Source organism: Syngnathoides biaculeatus, chromosome 13, assembly GCF_019802595.1.
Source record: "Syngnathoides biaculeatus isolate LvHL_M chromosome 13, ASM1980259v1, whole genome shotgun sequence".
In the NCBI taxonomy this organism is placed as follows: Eukaryota; Metazoa; Chordata; class Actinopteri; order Syngnathiformes; family Syngnathidae; genus Syngnathoides; species Syngnathoides biaculeatus.
The window spans coordinates 23,783,567-23,801,031 of NC_084652.1; the positions used below are offsets into that span (position 1 = coordinate 23,783,567).

The 17,465-nt window shown below is 44.0% G+C and overlaps 1 protein-coding gene and 1 long non-coding RNA gene across 3 annotated transcripts in view; one reads left to right on the top strand and one right to left on the bottom strand.

Annotated features, from left to right (window-relative positions):
• The window catches only part of LOC133510384 (astrotactin-1-like), a 442,032-nt gene that overhangs the window by 409,907 nt on the left and 14,660 nt on the right, over window positions 1-17,465 (top strand). The gene's annotated exons all lie outside the window — the stretch shown is intronic.
• The window catches only part of LOC133510387 (uncharacterized), a 45,616-nt gene that overhangs the window by 13,404 nt on the left and 14,747 nt on the right, over window positions 1-17,465 (bottom strand). Inside the window, exon 3 of one of the 2 annotated variants that reach the window (XR_009797596.1) lies at window positions 15,484-15,730. The exons of the other annotated variant lie outside the window; for it this stretch is intronic. This is a non-coding gene — a long non-coding RNA (uncharacterized LOC133510387). Of the gene's footprint in view, window positions 1-15,483; window positions 15,731-17,465 lie in introns of those variants that run through there. 2 annotated transcript variants of the gene reach the window in all.

Consider the following 17,465-nt stretch of genomic DNA (forward strand, 5'->3'; position numbering starts at 1 on the left):
TTAGTGGCCTCAGCATCACATCTCTGGTCTTTGCATATGATGTGATTCTATTGGCTTCATCAAGCTGTGATCTCCAACCTTCACTGGAAGCGGTTCACTTCCGACTGTGAAGCAGCTTGGATGAGAATCAGCTCTTCCAAATCTGAGCCCATGGTCCTTAGTCAGAAAAGGGTGGTGTGCCCTCTTCGTGTCAGGGATGAGATCCTGCCCCAAGTGGAAGAGTTCAAGTATCTTGGGGTCTTGTTCACGAGTGAGGGAAGAATGGAGCGGGGGATCAAAAAGTGGATCGGTGCAGCGTCTGCAGTGATGCGGACTTTGTATCAGTCTGTTGTGGTAGAGTGAGACCTCAGTCGAAAGGCAAAGCTCTCAATTTACCAGTCGATCTATGTTCCTACTCTCACCTATGAGCATGAGATGTGGGTCGTGACCAAAATAACGAGACCCCAGAAACTAGTGGCCGAAATGACTTTCCCTGAAGCATGTCTGGCCTCTCCCTTAGAGATAGGGTTAGAAGCTCAGTCATCCGGGAGGGACTCAGTGTCGAGCCGCTGCTCCTCTGCATTGAGATGAGCCAGATGAGATGGCTGGGGCATCTGATCTGGATGTTTCCTGGATGCCTCCCTGGTGAAGTGTTCCGGGCATGTCCCACCGGAAAAGACTCCAGGGAAGACTATGGCTCTCGGCTGGCCTGGGAACGCCGCGGGATCCCTCCAGAAGAGCTGGAAGAAGTGGCTGAGGAAAGGAAAGTCTGGGTATCCCTGCTGAAGCTACGTCCCCCACGCCCTGACCCAGGGAAGCGGTAGAAGATGGATGGATCATGGATGGATGGATGGATGGATAAACAGTTAATCAAATGGAAGGCAGGCAGGAGGAAGGCTTGAAAAAGTAATGGTAGTCACAGCGAGGTAGTAAAATGAGGTAGTAAAATTATGGTTTTGAAATCCAGGCCAAATACCCATTGATTGTTTGAGATTTTAACAGGTATATCCATCCATCCTTCCAATAAATTCTGCTGAATTTGGACCGAATGTTGCGAATACTTAACATGGGACGCCCCTAGTGACGACTTCAGTGGACTAAGAATCATTCTGTGAAATCTTAGTACCCAAATTGGAACCGTATTTCTTTGGCATTTGAAGCAGCGCGGCCTCGCTTATCATAGCCCCACTTGCTCATAACAACAAGATACATTAGTAATCAAATACTTACCGAGGAGGAAAACATGAATGGCTAGTACCTACACGACCGGCAAAACCTTCGACTCATATACAACGACATCCGTGAGTACTGGTAGTGAGGAAGTTGGACAAGTTGAAATGCCGACTTAAACTTGCCCCTTGGCCCAGACAACCTTTGCTTAGTTGGCTTACAATGTGACGCGTTTGTGATCAAACCATTAACGTTGAAGAAGCATCGAACGTGAGTAACTGCATAATCTTGTTCAACCAACACAACTTGTACAATAAGGATCATGAGCATGACTTAACCTGCAACTGCTGGAGTGACAGCCATTGGATTGAATCTCTTTTATCCCCATATCCTTTAAATCTACATATCCTTTACATTTTTTTTTTATACTCGAACCTTCTTACCCCCATACCCTTTTAACTTCAATTTAAAGACTACGTAGTATGTGAATTGCGTTACTCATCTGCTGACTTTGTTTATTTGACTGATTCTATTTGGACTTTAACATAGATTAAGTTGTATGTGAATTGTGTACCTTATGTGTTGACTTTGTTTATTTGATGGCTTTTTTTGACTATGTGCAGCCCTTCGGGGAACAAAATATTGTACGACCTGTAGGCCGGTCCCAAGCCCAGATAAATCCAGAGGGTTGCGTCAAGAAGGGCATCCGGCGTGAAACTGTGCCAAACATATATGAGCATTCATCAAACGAATCCCATAACGGATAAGTCATGACACTGGCTTAATACGCCTGACCCCGGCACTATTAATCTGCAAGACGTAGGTAGAAATTTAGAAAATGTAGGTCGAAGGCAAAAAAAGAGGAGGAAAGTGGCTTTGTCGGCAGAAGAAGAAGAGAAATGCACAAACCCGACAGCGACTTTGAATGTTGAGACTATGACAGGAAAAGCTCAGAAGTTAGTTGACATGATGATTAGGAGAAAGGTTGATATATTGTGCATCCAATAGAGCAAGTGGAAAGAGAGTAATGCTAGAAGTTTAGGAGCAGGGTTTAAATTATTTTACCATGGAGTAGATGGGAAGAGAATTTGAGTTGGGGTTATTCTCAAGAAAGAGCTGGCTAAGAATGAATTGGAGGTGAAAAGAGTATCAGATCGAGTGATCAGGCTGAAATCTGAAATTGAGGGTATTGTGTATAATGTGATTAGCAGCAATGCCCCATAGGTTGGATGTGACCTTGAGTTGAAAGAGAAACTCTGGAAGGAACTAGACAAAGTAGTCCTGAGCATCCCAGTCAGAGAGAGAGATGTGATTGGTGCAGATTTCAATGGACATGTTGGTGAAGGAAACAGGGGCAATGAAGAAGTGATGGGTAAGTACGGCATCCAGCAAAGCAACTTTGAGGATCAGATGGTGGTGGACTTAGCAAAAAGGATGGCATTGGCAGTGGTGAAAACTTATTTCCAGAAGAGACAGGAACATAGAGTGATCTACAAGAGCAGAGGTAGAAGCATGCAGGTGGATTATATTTTGTGCAGACAATGTAATTTGAAGGACGTTACTGACTGTAAGGTAGTGCTGTGGAAGAGTGTAGCTTCACGGCATAGGATGGTGGTGTGTAAGGTGACTCTGGTAATGGGTAGGGAGATTAAGAAGATAAAGGTAGAGCAGAGAATAAGTTGGTGGAAGTTGAGAAAGGAAGAAAGGATGTGTGGCTTTTCAGAAAGAGGTGAGACAGATTCGAGATGGACAGAAAGAGCTCCCAGAAGACTGGAATACTACTGCCAAGGTTTTCAGAGAGGCAGGCAGGAAGGAGAGTACTTGGTGTGTCTTCTGGTAGGAAAGGGGTGAAGGAAACTTGGTGGTGGAAACCCAAAATACAGGAAGTCATTCAAGGAAAGAGAAGAAGAGGGACACGGAGAAGACTGACAAGAGGGGAAAGGAGTACATTGAGATGCGATTTAGGACAAAGGTAGAGCTGGCGAAGGCTAAACAATAGCCATATGATGACATGTACACCAGATTGGATATAAAAGAAGGAGAAAAAGATCGCTACAGGTTGGCCAGACAGAAGGATAGAGATGGGAAGGATGTGCAGCAAGTAAAGGTGATTAAGGATAGCAATGGAAATATGTTGACTGGTACCAGTAGTGTGCTAAGTAGATGGAAAGAGTACTTTGAGAAGTTAATGAATAAAGAAAATGGGAGAGAAGGAAGAGTAGAAGAGGCAGGCATGAATGACCAAGAAGTGGCAATGATTAGTAAGGGGGAAGTTAAAAAGGCACTGAACAAGATGAAAAATGGAAAGACAGTTGGTCCTGATGACATACCAGTGGAGGTATGGAATCAATTTGGAGAGGTGGCTGGGGAGTTTTTGACCAATTTATTCAATATAATCCTAGCGGGAGAGAAGATGGCAGAAGAATGGAGGAAAAGTGTACGAGTTCCCATTTTTAAGAACAGAGACGATGTTTAGAACTGTGGGAACTACAGAGAAATAAAGATGAGCCACACAATGACGTTATGGGAAAGAGTAATGGAGGCTCGACTCAGGTCAGAAGTAAGTATATGCAAGCAACAGTATGGTTTCATGCCGAGAAAGAGTACCACAGATGTATTATTTTCCTTGAGGATGCTCATGGAAAAGTACAGAGAAGGTCAGAAGGAGTTACATTGTGTCTTTGTAGACCTAGAGAAACACTATGACAGAGTACCAAGAGAGGAACTGTGGTAGTGCATGCGCAAGTCTGGTGTGGCGGAAAAATATCTTAGAATAGTGCAGGACATGTATGAGGACAGCAAAACAGTGGTGAGATGTGCCATAGGTGTATCAGAAGAAGATTTAGGGGGGAATGCATCATGGATCTGCCCTGAGCCCCTTCCTGTTTGCAATAGTAATGGATGGGCTGACAGATGAGGTTAGACTGGATTCCCCTTGGACCATGATGTTTCGTAGATGATACTGTGATCTGCAGTGAAAGCAGGGAGCAGGTGGAGGAACAATTAGAAAGATGGAGGCACGCACTGGAAAGGAGCTGAATGAAGATTAGCCGAAGTAAAACAGCGTATATCTGCATGAATGAGAGGGGAGGTGGGGGAAGAGTGAAGCTCCAGGGAGAAGAGATAGCAAGGGTGAACAACTTCAAACACTTGGGCTCAACAATAACGAGCAGTGGAGAGTTTGGTAATGAAGTGAAGAAACAGGTCCAAGCGGGGTGGAACAGTTGGCGGAAGGTGTCTGGTGTTCTATGTGACAGAACAGTCTCCGCTAGGATAAAGGGCAAAATATATAAAACAGTGTTTAGGCCGGCCATGATGTATGGATTAGCGATGGTAGTAGTGAAGAAACCGAGAGAGCAGACTGAGATGGTTTGGACATGTTCAAAGGTGAGAGAGTGAGTATATTGTTAGAAGGGTGCTGAGGATGGAGCTGCCAGGCAAAAGAGTGAGAGGAAGACCAAAGAAAAGGTTGATGGATGTGGTGAGGAAGGACATGAAGACTGCGGGTGTTTGTGAGGAAGATGCATGAGATAGGCTAAGATGGAAAAAGATGACATGCTGTGGCAACCCCTAATCGGGACAAGCCGAAAGGAAAAGAAGAACAACCCATTTTTCTGAGCCGCATATCCTCACGAGGGTCGCGGGAGTGCTGGAGCCTTTCACTCACCCACCATGACATAGTTTCAAATAAATGTTTCAGAAGATGAAACGATAAGCATAAATTAAAATGAATGCTCATATGTTCCAATGTGTAAACTTCATTGAGAAATCATGACTGAGTGGAAAAGGCTTGTTCTTACTAATGTTTCATGAATTTAACTTGTTTTGCACAAGAGTTCCCCTGAGTACAAATAAGAGGTTGTTGTTATAAGGTCATTGACTCATTGTGGAAGTGATGTTATGTTGAACATATCTGAACCACACATATTTCAGGCGATTGTACATGAATCTACATTGTAAATGAATATCGGAGCACCCAATAGTACATTGTACTCATTTGATTTGTATCTTGAAAGGGAAATTCCGGTGGTTTGGAGTAACAATGTATCCAATAGGTCATGTAATATGTACTCTATCTTGATAATGTAATCTTAAGTCCTTTCTCATTTAATAGTGTTTTGAGAAGATTTTTTACAAATTTTCATGTGCGCCGCAATTTTCTCGAGTCACATGACCTACGTGCGCGGATGTGATGTGTTACGTGCCATTCCAAACGCTCGATTAAATGGGACACCATTATGCCCAGCGCTGATTTCTTGGATTTATCCTCATCTGATGAAGAAATAGCAGTATCGGTTGATCGGGAAAACGGAGGAATATTTCCATAAAGATTTGAATCGGTGACTGTAAATAATGTTAAATATTCGGATGGTTCTTCGGGCAGAATGACGCGGAGTCAGACGAGCTCGCTCCGCCAAACGGCGGAGCTCAGCTCACGCCTCCGCCGCTAGGCTCCCCGCCGAGCCCCAGAGCGAGTTCCTAAATGCTTGGTCTAATTCTTCTTTTCCTTTCGGCTTGTCCCATTCGGGGTCGCCACAGCGTGTCATCTTTTCCATCTAAGTCTATCTCGTGCATCTTCCTCTCTAACACCCACTGTCCTCATATCTTCCCTCATAACATCCATCAACCTTTTCTTTGGTCTTCCTCTCGCTCATTTGCCTGGCAGCTCCATCCTCAGCACCCTGGTATCAATATATTCACTCTCTCACCTCTGGACATGTCCAAACCATCTAAGTCTGCTCTCTCGAACTTTGTCTCCAAAACATCCAACTTTGTGTGTCCGTTTAATTAGCTCATTTCTAATCCTATCCAACCTAGTCACTCCAAGTGAGAACCTCAACATCTTCATTTCTGCCACCTCCATTTCTGCTTCCTGTTGTCGCTTCGGCGCCATTGTCTCTAATCTGTACATCATGGCCAGCCTCACCACTGTTTTATAAACTTTGCCCTTCATCCTAGCAGAGACTCTTCTGTCACAAAGAACACCAGACAACTTCCGCCAGCTGTTCCAACCCGTTTGAAGCTGTTTCTTGACTTCCTTACCACACTCACTATTGCTCTGGGTTGTTGACCCCAAGTATTTGAAGTCGTCCACCCTTACTATCTCTTCTCCCTGGAGCCCCACTCTTCCTCCTCCACCCCTCTCACTCACGCACATATATTCTGTTTTACTTCGGCTGGTCTTCATTCCTCTCCTTGCCAGTGCATGCCTCCAGCTTTCTAATTTTTCACTGCATATCACAATATCATCTGCGAACATCATGGTCCAAGGAACAGGAAGGGGCTCAGAGCTGATCCCTTATGCAATCCCACCTTCAACTTAAATTCTTCTCAGCACACATCACCACTGTTCTGCTGCCCTCATATATGTCCTGTACTATTCTAACATATTTTTCCGCCACACCAGACTTGCGCATGCACTACCACAGTTCCTCTCTTGGTACTCGGTACTTGGTAAGACACAATGTAGCTCCTTCTGACCTTCTCTGTACTTTTCAATTCGCATCCTCAAGGCAAATAATGCATCTTTGGTACTCTTTCTAGGCATGAAACCATACTGTTGCTCGCAGATGCTGACTTCTGACCTGAGTCTACCCTCCACTACTCTTTCCCATAGCTTCATTGTGTGGCTCATCAACTTTATTCCTCTATAATTGCCACACCTCTGTAAGTCCCCTTTGTTCTTAAAAATGGGAACTAGCACACTTTTCCTCCATTCTTCAGGCATCTTCTCACTCCCTAGTGTGATGAATAGATGGAAAAAATACTTTTGAGAATTTGATGAATGAAGAACATGAGAGAGAAGGATGTTTGGCATGGCAGAGAAATGTAGAATAGTACAGGACATGTATGAGGCCAGCAGAACAGCAGTGAGATTTGCCGTAGTTGTGTCAGAAGAATAACGTGGAGGTGGGACTGCATCAGGGTTCCATGCTTAGCCCCTTCCTGTTTGCGGAAGTAATGGATAGGCTGACAGATGAGGTTAGATTGGAATTCCCCTTGGACCCTGGTGTTTGCAGATGATATTGTGATTTGCAGTGAAAGCAGGGAGCAGGCGTAGGAACCATTAGAAAGATGGAGGTAAGCATTGGATTGGAGATTAGCTGAAGTAAAACAAAGTATATGAATGAGAGGGGAGGTGAAGTATCTGCGAGCAACAGTATGGTTTCATGCCTAGAAAGAGTACCACATATGCATTATTCGCCTTGAGGATGCTCGTGGAAAAGTACAAAGAACATAAGGAGCTACATTGTGTCTTTGTAGACCGAGAGAAAGCCTATGACAGAGTACCAGGGGAGGAACTGTGGTACTGCATGCAAGTCTGGTGTGGCAGAGAAATATGTTAGAATAGTACAGGACATGTATGAGGGGAGCAGAACAATGGTGAGTTGTGATACCACCACCAGGTAAATGCTTGGTCTAATTACAGTGCCTAATGCGTAACACCTGGGACAGGTGACAGGTGTCAAATGTAGCACCGCTCAGAGCAGTGGCCTGGCCATGCCCCTCTTGGCAGTCGCCAAGCCTTGCTAATGACAGACAGACATTTGGGTATCCAGGCCACCCATCACGAGGCGTCCAGCCGAGCAGGTCAGGAGGTTGGTCAGGACGCCAAGCACCAGGGTCCCCACGGAGCGATCAGGTGGACGTCCTTGAGGAGGAACCCAAAGGCGTAGCACGAACCAGACGGGGGGATGTGATGGCTCCCGATGAAGACCTCCCACGCCGTGGTCGTGTGGTGGCTGGGAATCGGTCGCTGCCAAGGCTTGGTCATGAGGCGGCCGGTGATCGGTTGGCAGCTGATGATCAGCCGCCATCGAAGCGTGGTCATCAGAGGCCGGGTGTCAGCCGGCCTCTAAACTGGAACGGAAGGCAGCCGCTGACTGGTTGCCATCGAGGCAGGAGTGGAAGGTTACCTCCGTCGAGGCAGGGGCGTGAGGCGACTGCGGGGTGGTCACCGTCGAGACAGGGGCTTGAGGCGGCCGCAGGCCAGTCGGCGTCGAGACGGGCTTGAGGCAGCCGCGGGCTCGTCGCCGTTGAGACAGGGGCTTGAGGTGGCTGTGGATGGTTCGCCGTTGAAACAGGAACATGCAGTGGCAGTGGACCAGTCACCAACGATACAGTAATGTGAGGCAGCCGTGCACCGGTCGCTGTCGATACAGTAACGTGAGGCAGCCTTATACCTGTCGGCGGTGGCTCAGGAACGTGAGGCAGCCGTGAGGTCATCGTCACCACCGGTACACGAACATGAGGCAGCCGAGATGTCGTAGTCGCCACCAAGACAAGAATGTGAGCCGGCCGTGGACCGGTCGGCACTGAGACAGGAATGTCAGGCGACCGTGGAGTCATTGCCGCTGCCAGGACAGGAAGGAGGCAGACATGGACTGGTAACCGCCGGGATGTGGTCACCGGGCAGCTAAGGGTCAGTCAACGATGAGGCGTGGATGTGGTCTTTGGGCGGCCGAGGAACGGTCACCGACGAAGTGTGGAGGTGCCTCGGTGGAAGCTCAGTTCCCACCGAGATGTGAGCTTGACGTGGCAGTGGGTCGGTTGCTACCGCAACATGGGCATGGCTCAGCGGAGGGTCTGTCGCCACCGCTACGTGGGCCTGGGTCGGCAGCGGGTCAGTCGCCACCGCGACGTGGGCTCGGCTCCCTAGCGGGTCGGTTGCTACCGTGACATGAGGGTCAATCAGCACCGAGTCTGTTTCTACTGGGACGTGGGCGTGGCTCGGACGTGGATTGCTCATCACTGCCGCATGGGCTTGAACCAGCTGTGGCCATCCCAGGACAAGAATGTCCAATTGCCGCCGAATCCCGTCCATAAGATCCGCAATTTCAAAGATCGTCGACTTGTCAGTTGACCTTTAAAGCCGAAGTCTCATCCCTATAAACATTCTAAAATAGGTTCCGTAATGAAAAATACATATAACATTATTCACTTCAATGTCTATACAAAAAAATAAATGCGAGTGGAGAGCGTGTTATCCATGCGCAAAGTTGCTAGTTATCTATGTGATCGCTATATTGGCAGCATCCTCCGTCCGTGACGTCACCTGGAAAATGAAAACAATGAAAACACGCGGTGCACCGTAACTATGGGAGACAAACGCGCCCCTTCTGACATAGAAGCTCTTTTCGAAAAGGAGAACACAACACAAGCGTGTGAAGTTAACGGGGCAATATTACACTATTGTTTCGAGCCCTCGGGGCAATATTACACTATTGTTTCGAGCCATATTCACATGATATGCGATCACGGCCAAACCCCATCCCTCTCCGATCCACTTCCACGGCGGAGATGAGCCATCGCGGCTCATTGCAGCCAGCCGGTGTGGCTTATGACGGAGCAGAGCCATGCTGCTTTAGGGGGTTGCTCACAGACGCCGTAGGACGCGATGAGCAACACATTCGAGCCAGGGCGCTTTGCTGCGCGCACGCAGCTGAGTGAGGCATTCTTTACTGGGTTTTTCAGAGCCGCCCTGTCCGCAAATCCCGATGCGCAGCCTTCGCCTCAGCCGGTGTGGCTGATTTTCGGCACCGTGGTGGCATAGAATGTAGCCGAGTTGTGCTGCTTTTAGGGGGATGTTCATGGTCGCCGCAGTACTCGATCAACACCGTCGAGCCGGGGCGCATTACTGCGCGCACATGGCTGAGTGAGACATTCTTGGCTGGGTTCTTCAGATTCACCGCCGTCCGACGCGCACATCGACATATTTCATACGCGGATCTTTTATTATGTTATGAGAGACCGATTACGTGGTCTGCCCCAAACTATTATTTTTTTTAGTAGCTCTATACACACTTACCTGTCATTCGGAACCCACAAAGCTCTCGTCCTCTGCACCCATGCAATCATTTTTTTACAAACAACCAGGTCTCTTGCAAACTTATGAAGGGTAAATCCATTCTCCCGAGTGTTCAAGCAATGTCCAGCAATGCAATGAGCCGGCATTTTGGCTAACACGAAGGAACAACGAGCTACCTTCCCGGAGGTAAAACTAATAAAAACATACGAGTCCACTTGGGGGGGCTGCTGTCCTTTATGTCACTTCCTGCGTCTTCTCGAAAACAAATCCCTCGAGAGGATTTTCATGGCGGGAGTTACAAAGAGCATGAAAATCCTGTTTTGTGGTGAAAAAAACACATAGGCCCATATTGGCTGACGTTTTTTCATTAATAACATACTAAAAATCATCCATTTCATGACAGTAGCCTTTGAAATAAATGTGAATAATAATACATTCCATTTCTATGATTATAGATAATAAAACACAAAACAGTTGGAATTGTTTACTCAACACTTTAGAGAAGGTTGAATTAAGTTTGCCTGCAAAGGTCATTACTTTTAGGTTCATCTTGAAATTTAATCCGAAAACTAATGTATGACTTTATCATAGAATGAAAGAAAAATGTCCTGCTTCTAGATTCCAAAGTGCTGTGTTTGATATTAGGAAGCTGTTTTGAAAATAAATTCAATATTTGTTTTCTTTACCACTATGACATCATTCAGTTCATTTCATAAAGCTTCTGGAGGGAAGGCCCCAAATTTTTGTCCAAACCATGGTTGTAAGCCCAGTATATAAAATTGTATATTAGTGTTTTATTAACAGTGCCATGTGTCTGAGATAAAATATAAATGGCAGTACACACTGGTTTTCCAGTTACAGATCATTAATCAAAGCTGCTTTAATTCTTACCATTTGTCTGTCTATAGATTCTCCCCACAGTAAACAAAAGGTTGTTTTTGATAGGGTGTATGGTGGAAAGAGTTGTGTAATTCAAGGAGTTGCTTCTTGGCGTGTTCCGCAAAAGCGCACCTGAATTAACAGACCTTCCAATTCAGAGAGGAGTGATTAGCAATAACAGGGACACCTCAGAGTTAGGAAACAAGCACAGAAGTGCATGCAAGTTGAGATGAAATAAAATTGCTTTTTTAAACCAATACTTTTAAGGAATACTAGGCTATATATGATATGATTGTGATTGTATCTATATGATTGTTGGTCAATGTTTCTAAGTAAAGAGGGCCTGTAACAAAAGCTCAACAGCCTTACGCTTCCATTACTCCATTACAATTTTGTCATGAATTAAGGTTTTTGTTGGTCTATTTTTAGCAAATGTTCTGAAGAAGTAGGTCATCTGTAAGGACTTGCGCTTTGGAGTCAGAGGGCACGGTATCAAGTCTTGCTGCTGACCAAAATGTTAAAATGGCAACGAGTTGTTGGAGAAATGTTAGTTTGTTGGCTAGCTTTTCCATGCATTAATTTATGTGGTCTGGTTCTCTGAATGTTGTGAAATACAAATACATTTCCCATTGAGGAATTATAATGAGTATACAGTGCCTTGTGAAAGTATTTGGCCTCTTGAACTTTTCAACCTTTCACCACATTTCAGGCTTATATATATAGATAGTAAAATAATAAATAAATAATAAAGTAATATATATAGATATATAGATATAAAATTAATTTCATTAATTAAAAAACTATTTGTCAACAATCAACAAGTGGGACATAATTGTGAAATGGAACGAAATTTATTTGATATGTTAAGCTTAAACAAATAAAAACCTGAAAAGTGGGGTGTGGAATATTATTCATCACCCTTGCATTAATACTTTGTAAATTTTATTTTATATCTTTATGTTTGAAGCCTGAAATATGGCGAAAGGTTGAAAAGTTCAAGGGGGCCGAATACTTTCACAAGGCACTATATAGTGGTAGATTAAAAAAAATAATAATAATAACTTGGGCTAACCAATACATGGTGTGGAAAGAGAGACAAACCGAATGTAGTTTTTGGTTATGAATCTGTAACGAGCTAACAGGTCTGTGGTTAACGCAGTCAACATGGGACTGCACTTCATCCCAGAACACCTTGACGGCATAGGAACCTGCACAAGGATCCCGTTTGTGGACTTCAGCTCTGTGCTCTCACCATCATCCCCGAATTCCTCTTTTCCAAGCTTCTCCAGCTCAGTATCACCCCTGGCATCTGCCAGTCAATTTACGGCTTTGTGATGATCAGGAGACAGCAGGTGAGGCTGGGTGACACCACCTAACATACATTCACCACCAGCAACAGGGCACCCCAAAGTTGTGTCCTCTCCCCGCTACTCTTCTCCTTCTACCCAACCACCTAAATGCACCCGGCTGTCAATCTCCTGAAGTTTGCAGATGATACGAGAGTCATCGGCCTCATTGGTGACAGTGATGAGTCTGGATATCGACTGCTGGTGCAGCCGACACAACCTGGAGCAGAACACGCTCAAGACTGTAGAGTTGATCATAGACTTCAGGAGGCATCCTTCGCCATAACAGCCCCTCATACTGCCCGACTACCCTGTCTAAACCATCAAGGCCTTCAAGATCCTGGGAATTACAGTCTCTCCGGACCTGAAGTGGTAGATCAATATCAACTCCATCCTCAAAATGGCCCAACAGACATACTTCTTGCAGCTTCAAAGTAAGCATGGCCTGCCACAGAAGTTGTTGAGGCAGTTCTCCACCGTAATTATTGAAACAGTCCAATCTTCATCCTTTTATAATCTGGTTTGTTGCTGCTACGAAAAAGGACAAACTCTGAGTGCAATGGACAATTTGCTGAAAGATTGCCAGTTTCCCCCTACCCACCTTTGCAGGCTACCAGAACAAAGAAAAGCGAACACAGAATCCTCTTGGACCCTCCTCATCCTGATCACCACTTTTTTTCCAGCTCCTTCCCTCAGGTTGGCACTATTGAACAAGGCAAACTAAAACTAGCAGACATTCCAACAACTTCTTCCCTCTTGCCATTAACTTCTTAAATTGTTAATTCACAATTGAATTTATAACATGCTGCAGATTTTTGTCTTGAGATTGTCATCACATCGCTGTTAGGCAGTTATACATATCCATGGATGCACTGTCGTAATTTCACTACCCTCCACTACTTGCATATCTGTTGTTGGCCTATACTGGCCACTCATGCTTGAGAAGTATCTGCACCATTATCATAATTGAAATTGTCCCAGATTATCACACTACTAGTCAGTTTAATCAGCATACATTTCTGGAAGTCTCTGTGCCATTTCTGCAATGGTCACTACATGAGAATATTGTTCAATTCCAACTACTGGAGACAAATTCCTTGTGTTTTTGACATACTTGGCAAAAAATTATGATTCAGATTCGGATCTGTGTATTATGTTTGATCAGAATTATTACTCTGATACTTTTCACAGATGCTCATGCTGCACTGGTCCTGGAGATGCAGTAGTGGGGGCCACACATTTACCAGAAATCTGTTTTTTGGATTCACAAAAGCATGACAGACAAAATTTCATCCTTAACACTGAAAGAGGCAACTAAGTTTAGAGTAAAATTTGTAAATGGTGGCGATTAAAATGTTAGCTTTATTGAAAGTACTGTAGTCATTTTTAGAAAGAGACAGTGTTTCCTATTTGTGGGATGGAAGTGCAGAAACATTTTAAGAAATATTTTCAGAAATGGACAGATAAGTACCAAATTTGACTTGCTTGTTAAAGACCCAGCGAAGTTATGTTCCGCTTTTTTGTGAGTGTTTTTTTTTTTTTCTGAACTACATTAAAATCTTTGAAGGTTATTATTGAAAAGGTGCAAAGACTGAGAACAATTTAGTATTGAATTGCTGAGATACCACAATGAACTCTTTTACCTTCTCAGCTGTCTGGATTTTTGGGACAGGGTCAGATAACGCAACCAGGCCTCAGGCATGTGTCAACTCTCACCCACAAATGAAAGTACATTCATTCCATGCAATGGATATTTGGCACAATTGCCGCTTCCTCATTTACGGTATAATAACTGACTTGCTTGTCCCACTGCAGCAATCAAGGTATACCCGAAAAAGAACATCTTCTCTGGTGTCCTGTTTCATGCTAGTGTATATGGTCTATGGTGTCTCGGCAGTGTGTACCTACGCAAGGTGCATGTAGCAATGAGGGTTATAACAGTTTGGGATTTTCCATTATCGTTAGTTTTTTTTATTTCCTAATTACTTTTATTTTTCAAACTGACTTATTAGTTTACCTTTATTATACAATAGTTTCTGTATTAGAATGTATGCATATAGATGTATTTTTATACACTGATAGTAAGCATTTTTAAATACTGATATATCATATTCTATGTGTTTGCTATGGTTGCTGATGATGTGCAGGGATTGAATATTGTAGTTTTTCTGTGAAGGGGGGCATGTATATGTTTTTATATGCAATGACAGTAAAATAATAACTGAATTTTAGTCTTTTTATTTCAAGTGTTAGGTCATGACCGAAAGAATAAGATCCCAGATACAAGCAGCGGAAATGAGTTTCTTCGCTGGATTTCTGGGCGTTCCCTTAGAGATATGGTGAGAACCTCGTTCATCCAATTTTGAGCCACTGCTCCTCCGCATAAGAGGAGGCCGATGAGGTGGCTGGGGTATCTGATCCAGATGCCTCCTGCTCGCCTTCATGGTAAAGTATTCCGGGCACCTCACACTGGAAAGAGACCCGGAGGACGACCCAGGACACAATGGAGAGACTGTGTCTCTCGGCTGGCCTGGGAATGCCTCAGGATCCCTCCAGAAAGCCTGGATGAAGTGGCCAGGGAAAGGGATCTCTGGGTATCCTTGCTAAAGCTGCTGCCCCCACGATCTGATCCATAAAAGTGGAAGAAGATGGATGGATGGACTTTTTGACGGACAGAATAAAACACAGTACACACCACACATCCCGATCATATATCAAGAAAAACAAAACTGAACAAAAAACAGTGCAGCCCCAGGCAATGAAGCCACAAGCATGTAAGAAACTGGGTTGTCTGAGAGGATAAAAAGTAGGATGAAAAGATAGATAGGCAAGTGCATCTAAAAACCTATAAAAACAGCATCATATAATAAAACTAATCAATATATCAATGAATAAATAGACAAGTAAATCTAAAAACATAAAAACAAGATTATATAAAATGTTTTTATAAATGAATTAATAAAAAAAATAAACACAATAAAATGAATAGAAGTAGCAATAATACATTCAGAAAAATAAAGAAATAATCATAAAAATGGATGGATAGACATCACATAAAAGCCAACCTTTAAAATTGTATTTTAAGAAAGGATTTAAGAGTTGTCACCAAATTTACTCGTCACAGCTCCTCAGGTAGGTCGTTTCAAAGAAAAGGCGCTCTGATTGAAAAAGTTCAGTCTGCTTTAATTTTAAGTTTCAACTTTGGAACAACCAACCAACAATGCATAGATCTGAGTCCAGCCCAGCTCATACAACGCTAAATGTTCAGTAACACAGCGCAAAGCCAGGCTTATACATACTTGAAAAGGAATAAATAGGTAAATAGAGTAAGATCTGAAAAAAAGTTATTGAACAGACTGGAAGCCAATGAAGACTTGGACTGATGTGCTGCCCGTTTGATTCCATGAGATGCGTAGCTGCTGCGTGATCAAGCTCTCTCATCCATGTCTTTATGAATCAACTCTGAATGCTTCAGAACACCAAGAGATTTTGGACAGTCAAACAATTTGGGGATTACCTCTTCCTGATCCAAATTATCTGTTCACACCTGCACAAAGCAAGGTCCATGAAGAAATGAATCAGAAAATTTGATATGGGTGAACATTTCTGGGCTGCACAGACTACTATCCTCAAACTAATAGAATACCTCTGGGTTGATTTCGAGTAGACAGTGAGCCAGGCCATCTCAGCCAACATCAGTGTGTGACCTCATCAATATGCTGCTGGAAGAATTATCAAAAATTCCCATAAACTCACTCCTAAAACTTATTGAAATCTTTCCCATGAGAGTTGAAGCTGTTATACTGTAACTCCAGAGGGTAGACCAACATTGAATAAAACCACATGGATTTAGAATGGGATATCACTTAAAATTATGTGAGTCAAGGCAGGTGAGAGAATTCTTTTGCCAATATAGTGTAACTATCATTATTAGTACAATTATTGTTATCCATAGTCTCAAAGCCATGACTGACTTATACTGAACTGTGGTTACCTACAGTATGTTATCCTAATGGATTGATATTTTAATACTAGAAGAAAAAAAATCCTTAGTTTTAGATTTTCATTCACTGCTTTTTTCAAAGCTCTCATATGGTGATATTAGGAGCTTTAGATATGCATCCTATTCATAAAAAAGGAGTAGAAAGCGTGATTGATTGTAATTATTAAATCCATGTTTTGGAGTAGTATTGATCCATCCATTTTCCATACCACTTATCCTCACTTGCGTCGAAGACATACACAACCCTATCCCAGATGAGTCAGGGCAAGCCAAGGGGTACGTCCTGAACTGATTGCTAGACATTCGCAGGACACATACAGCATAAAGATACAAACATTCAAACAACTTTCACACACCTATGGGCAGTTTTGAGTCTTTAGTCAACCGACGATGCATGTTTTGGGGATGTAGGAGGAAATCGGACTACCCGGAGAAAATCCACACAGCCATGCGGAGAACATGCAAACTCCCCACGGGGGTATTAAAAACCTGGCTCCTCAGAGCTGTAAGACAAATTGGCTAACCATTTTGTCACTGTGCCACATATGTGGAGTAAGTAGGTCTAATGGTCTGATTTATTGTTCATACCGTCTAATATTGTGGATGTTAAGTATTCATTTTTATGGTTATAACACAAGTTTACATTAAATAATAATGAGTTAATCGGACTGATAAAAAAAATTGTATTTCTCATTGCTATTCCATTTAAGAATTGGTGGATGGAAAAATACAATGTAATTAAAAGGACTACAAACCCCGTGCTTTCCATCCATCCATCCATTTTCTGAGCCGCTGTCATGATCCTGCCGCTCCAGCACAAGCTGTGCGGGTGCGCTAATTGGGAGGCACACACCTGTGCCTCATGCGGGCTGATCATCCCCCGTATATTTAGGACCCAGTGACAGCTGGTCAGCCGCCAGTTCGTTGAGCTTTATGTCCCGTTCCAGCACCCTCGTATTCCTGACTGAACCTGTGTGTACCGACCTTCGTCCGTTCTCCGACCAACCCTGTAAGCCTGACTCCTTGATCCTTTTGCCTGCGTTGATTGTTTCCCCGTGTACCGACTACTGCCTGCCCACTCATCTGCTCTCTTCGCCCGACGCCCCAACAACCGCTGCTGCACCGGACTGCCTGGTCGATCCCTGACCTCGGCATATAATAAACGTGTCTCTTCTTGAACTACCTTGCGTCTTCCGAGTTCCTGCATTTGGGTCCTACCTCTCGTTCAGATGGGACGTGACAGCCGCTTAGGTTCGAGGAGTGCTGGATCCTAGCTTAG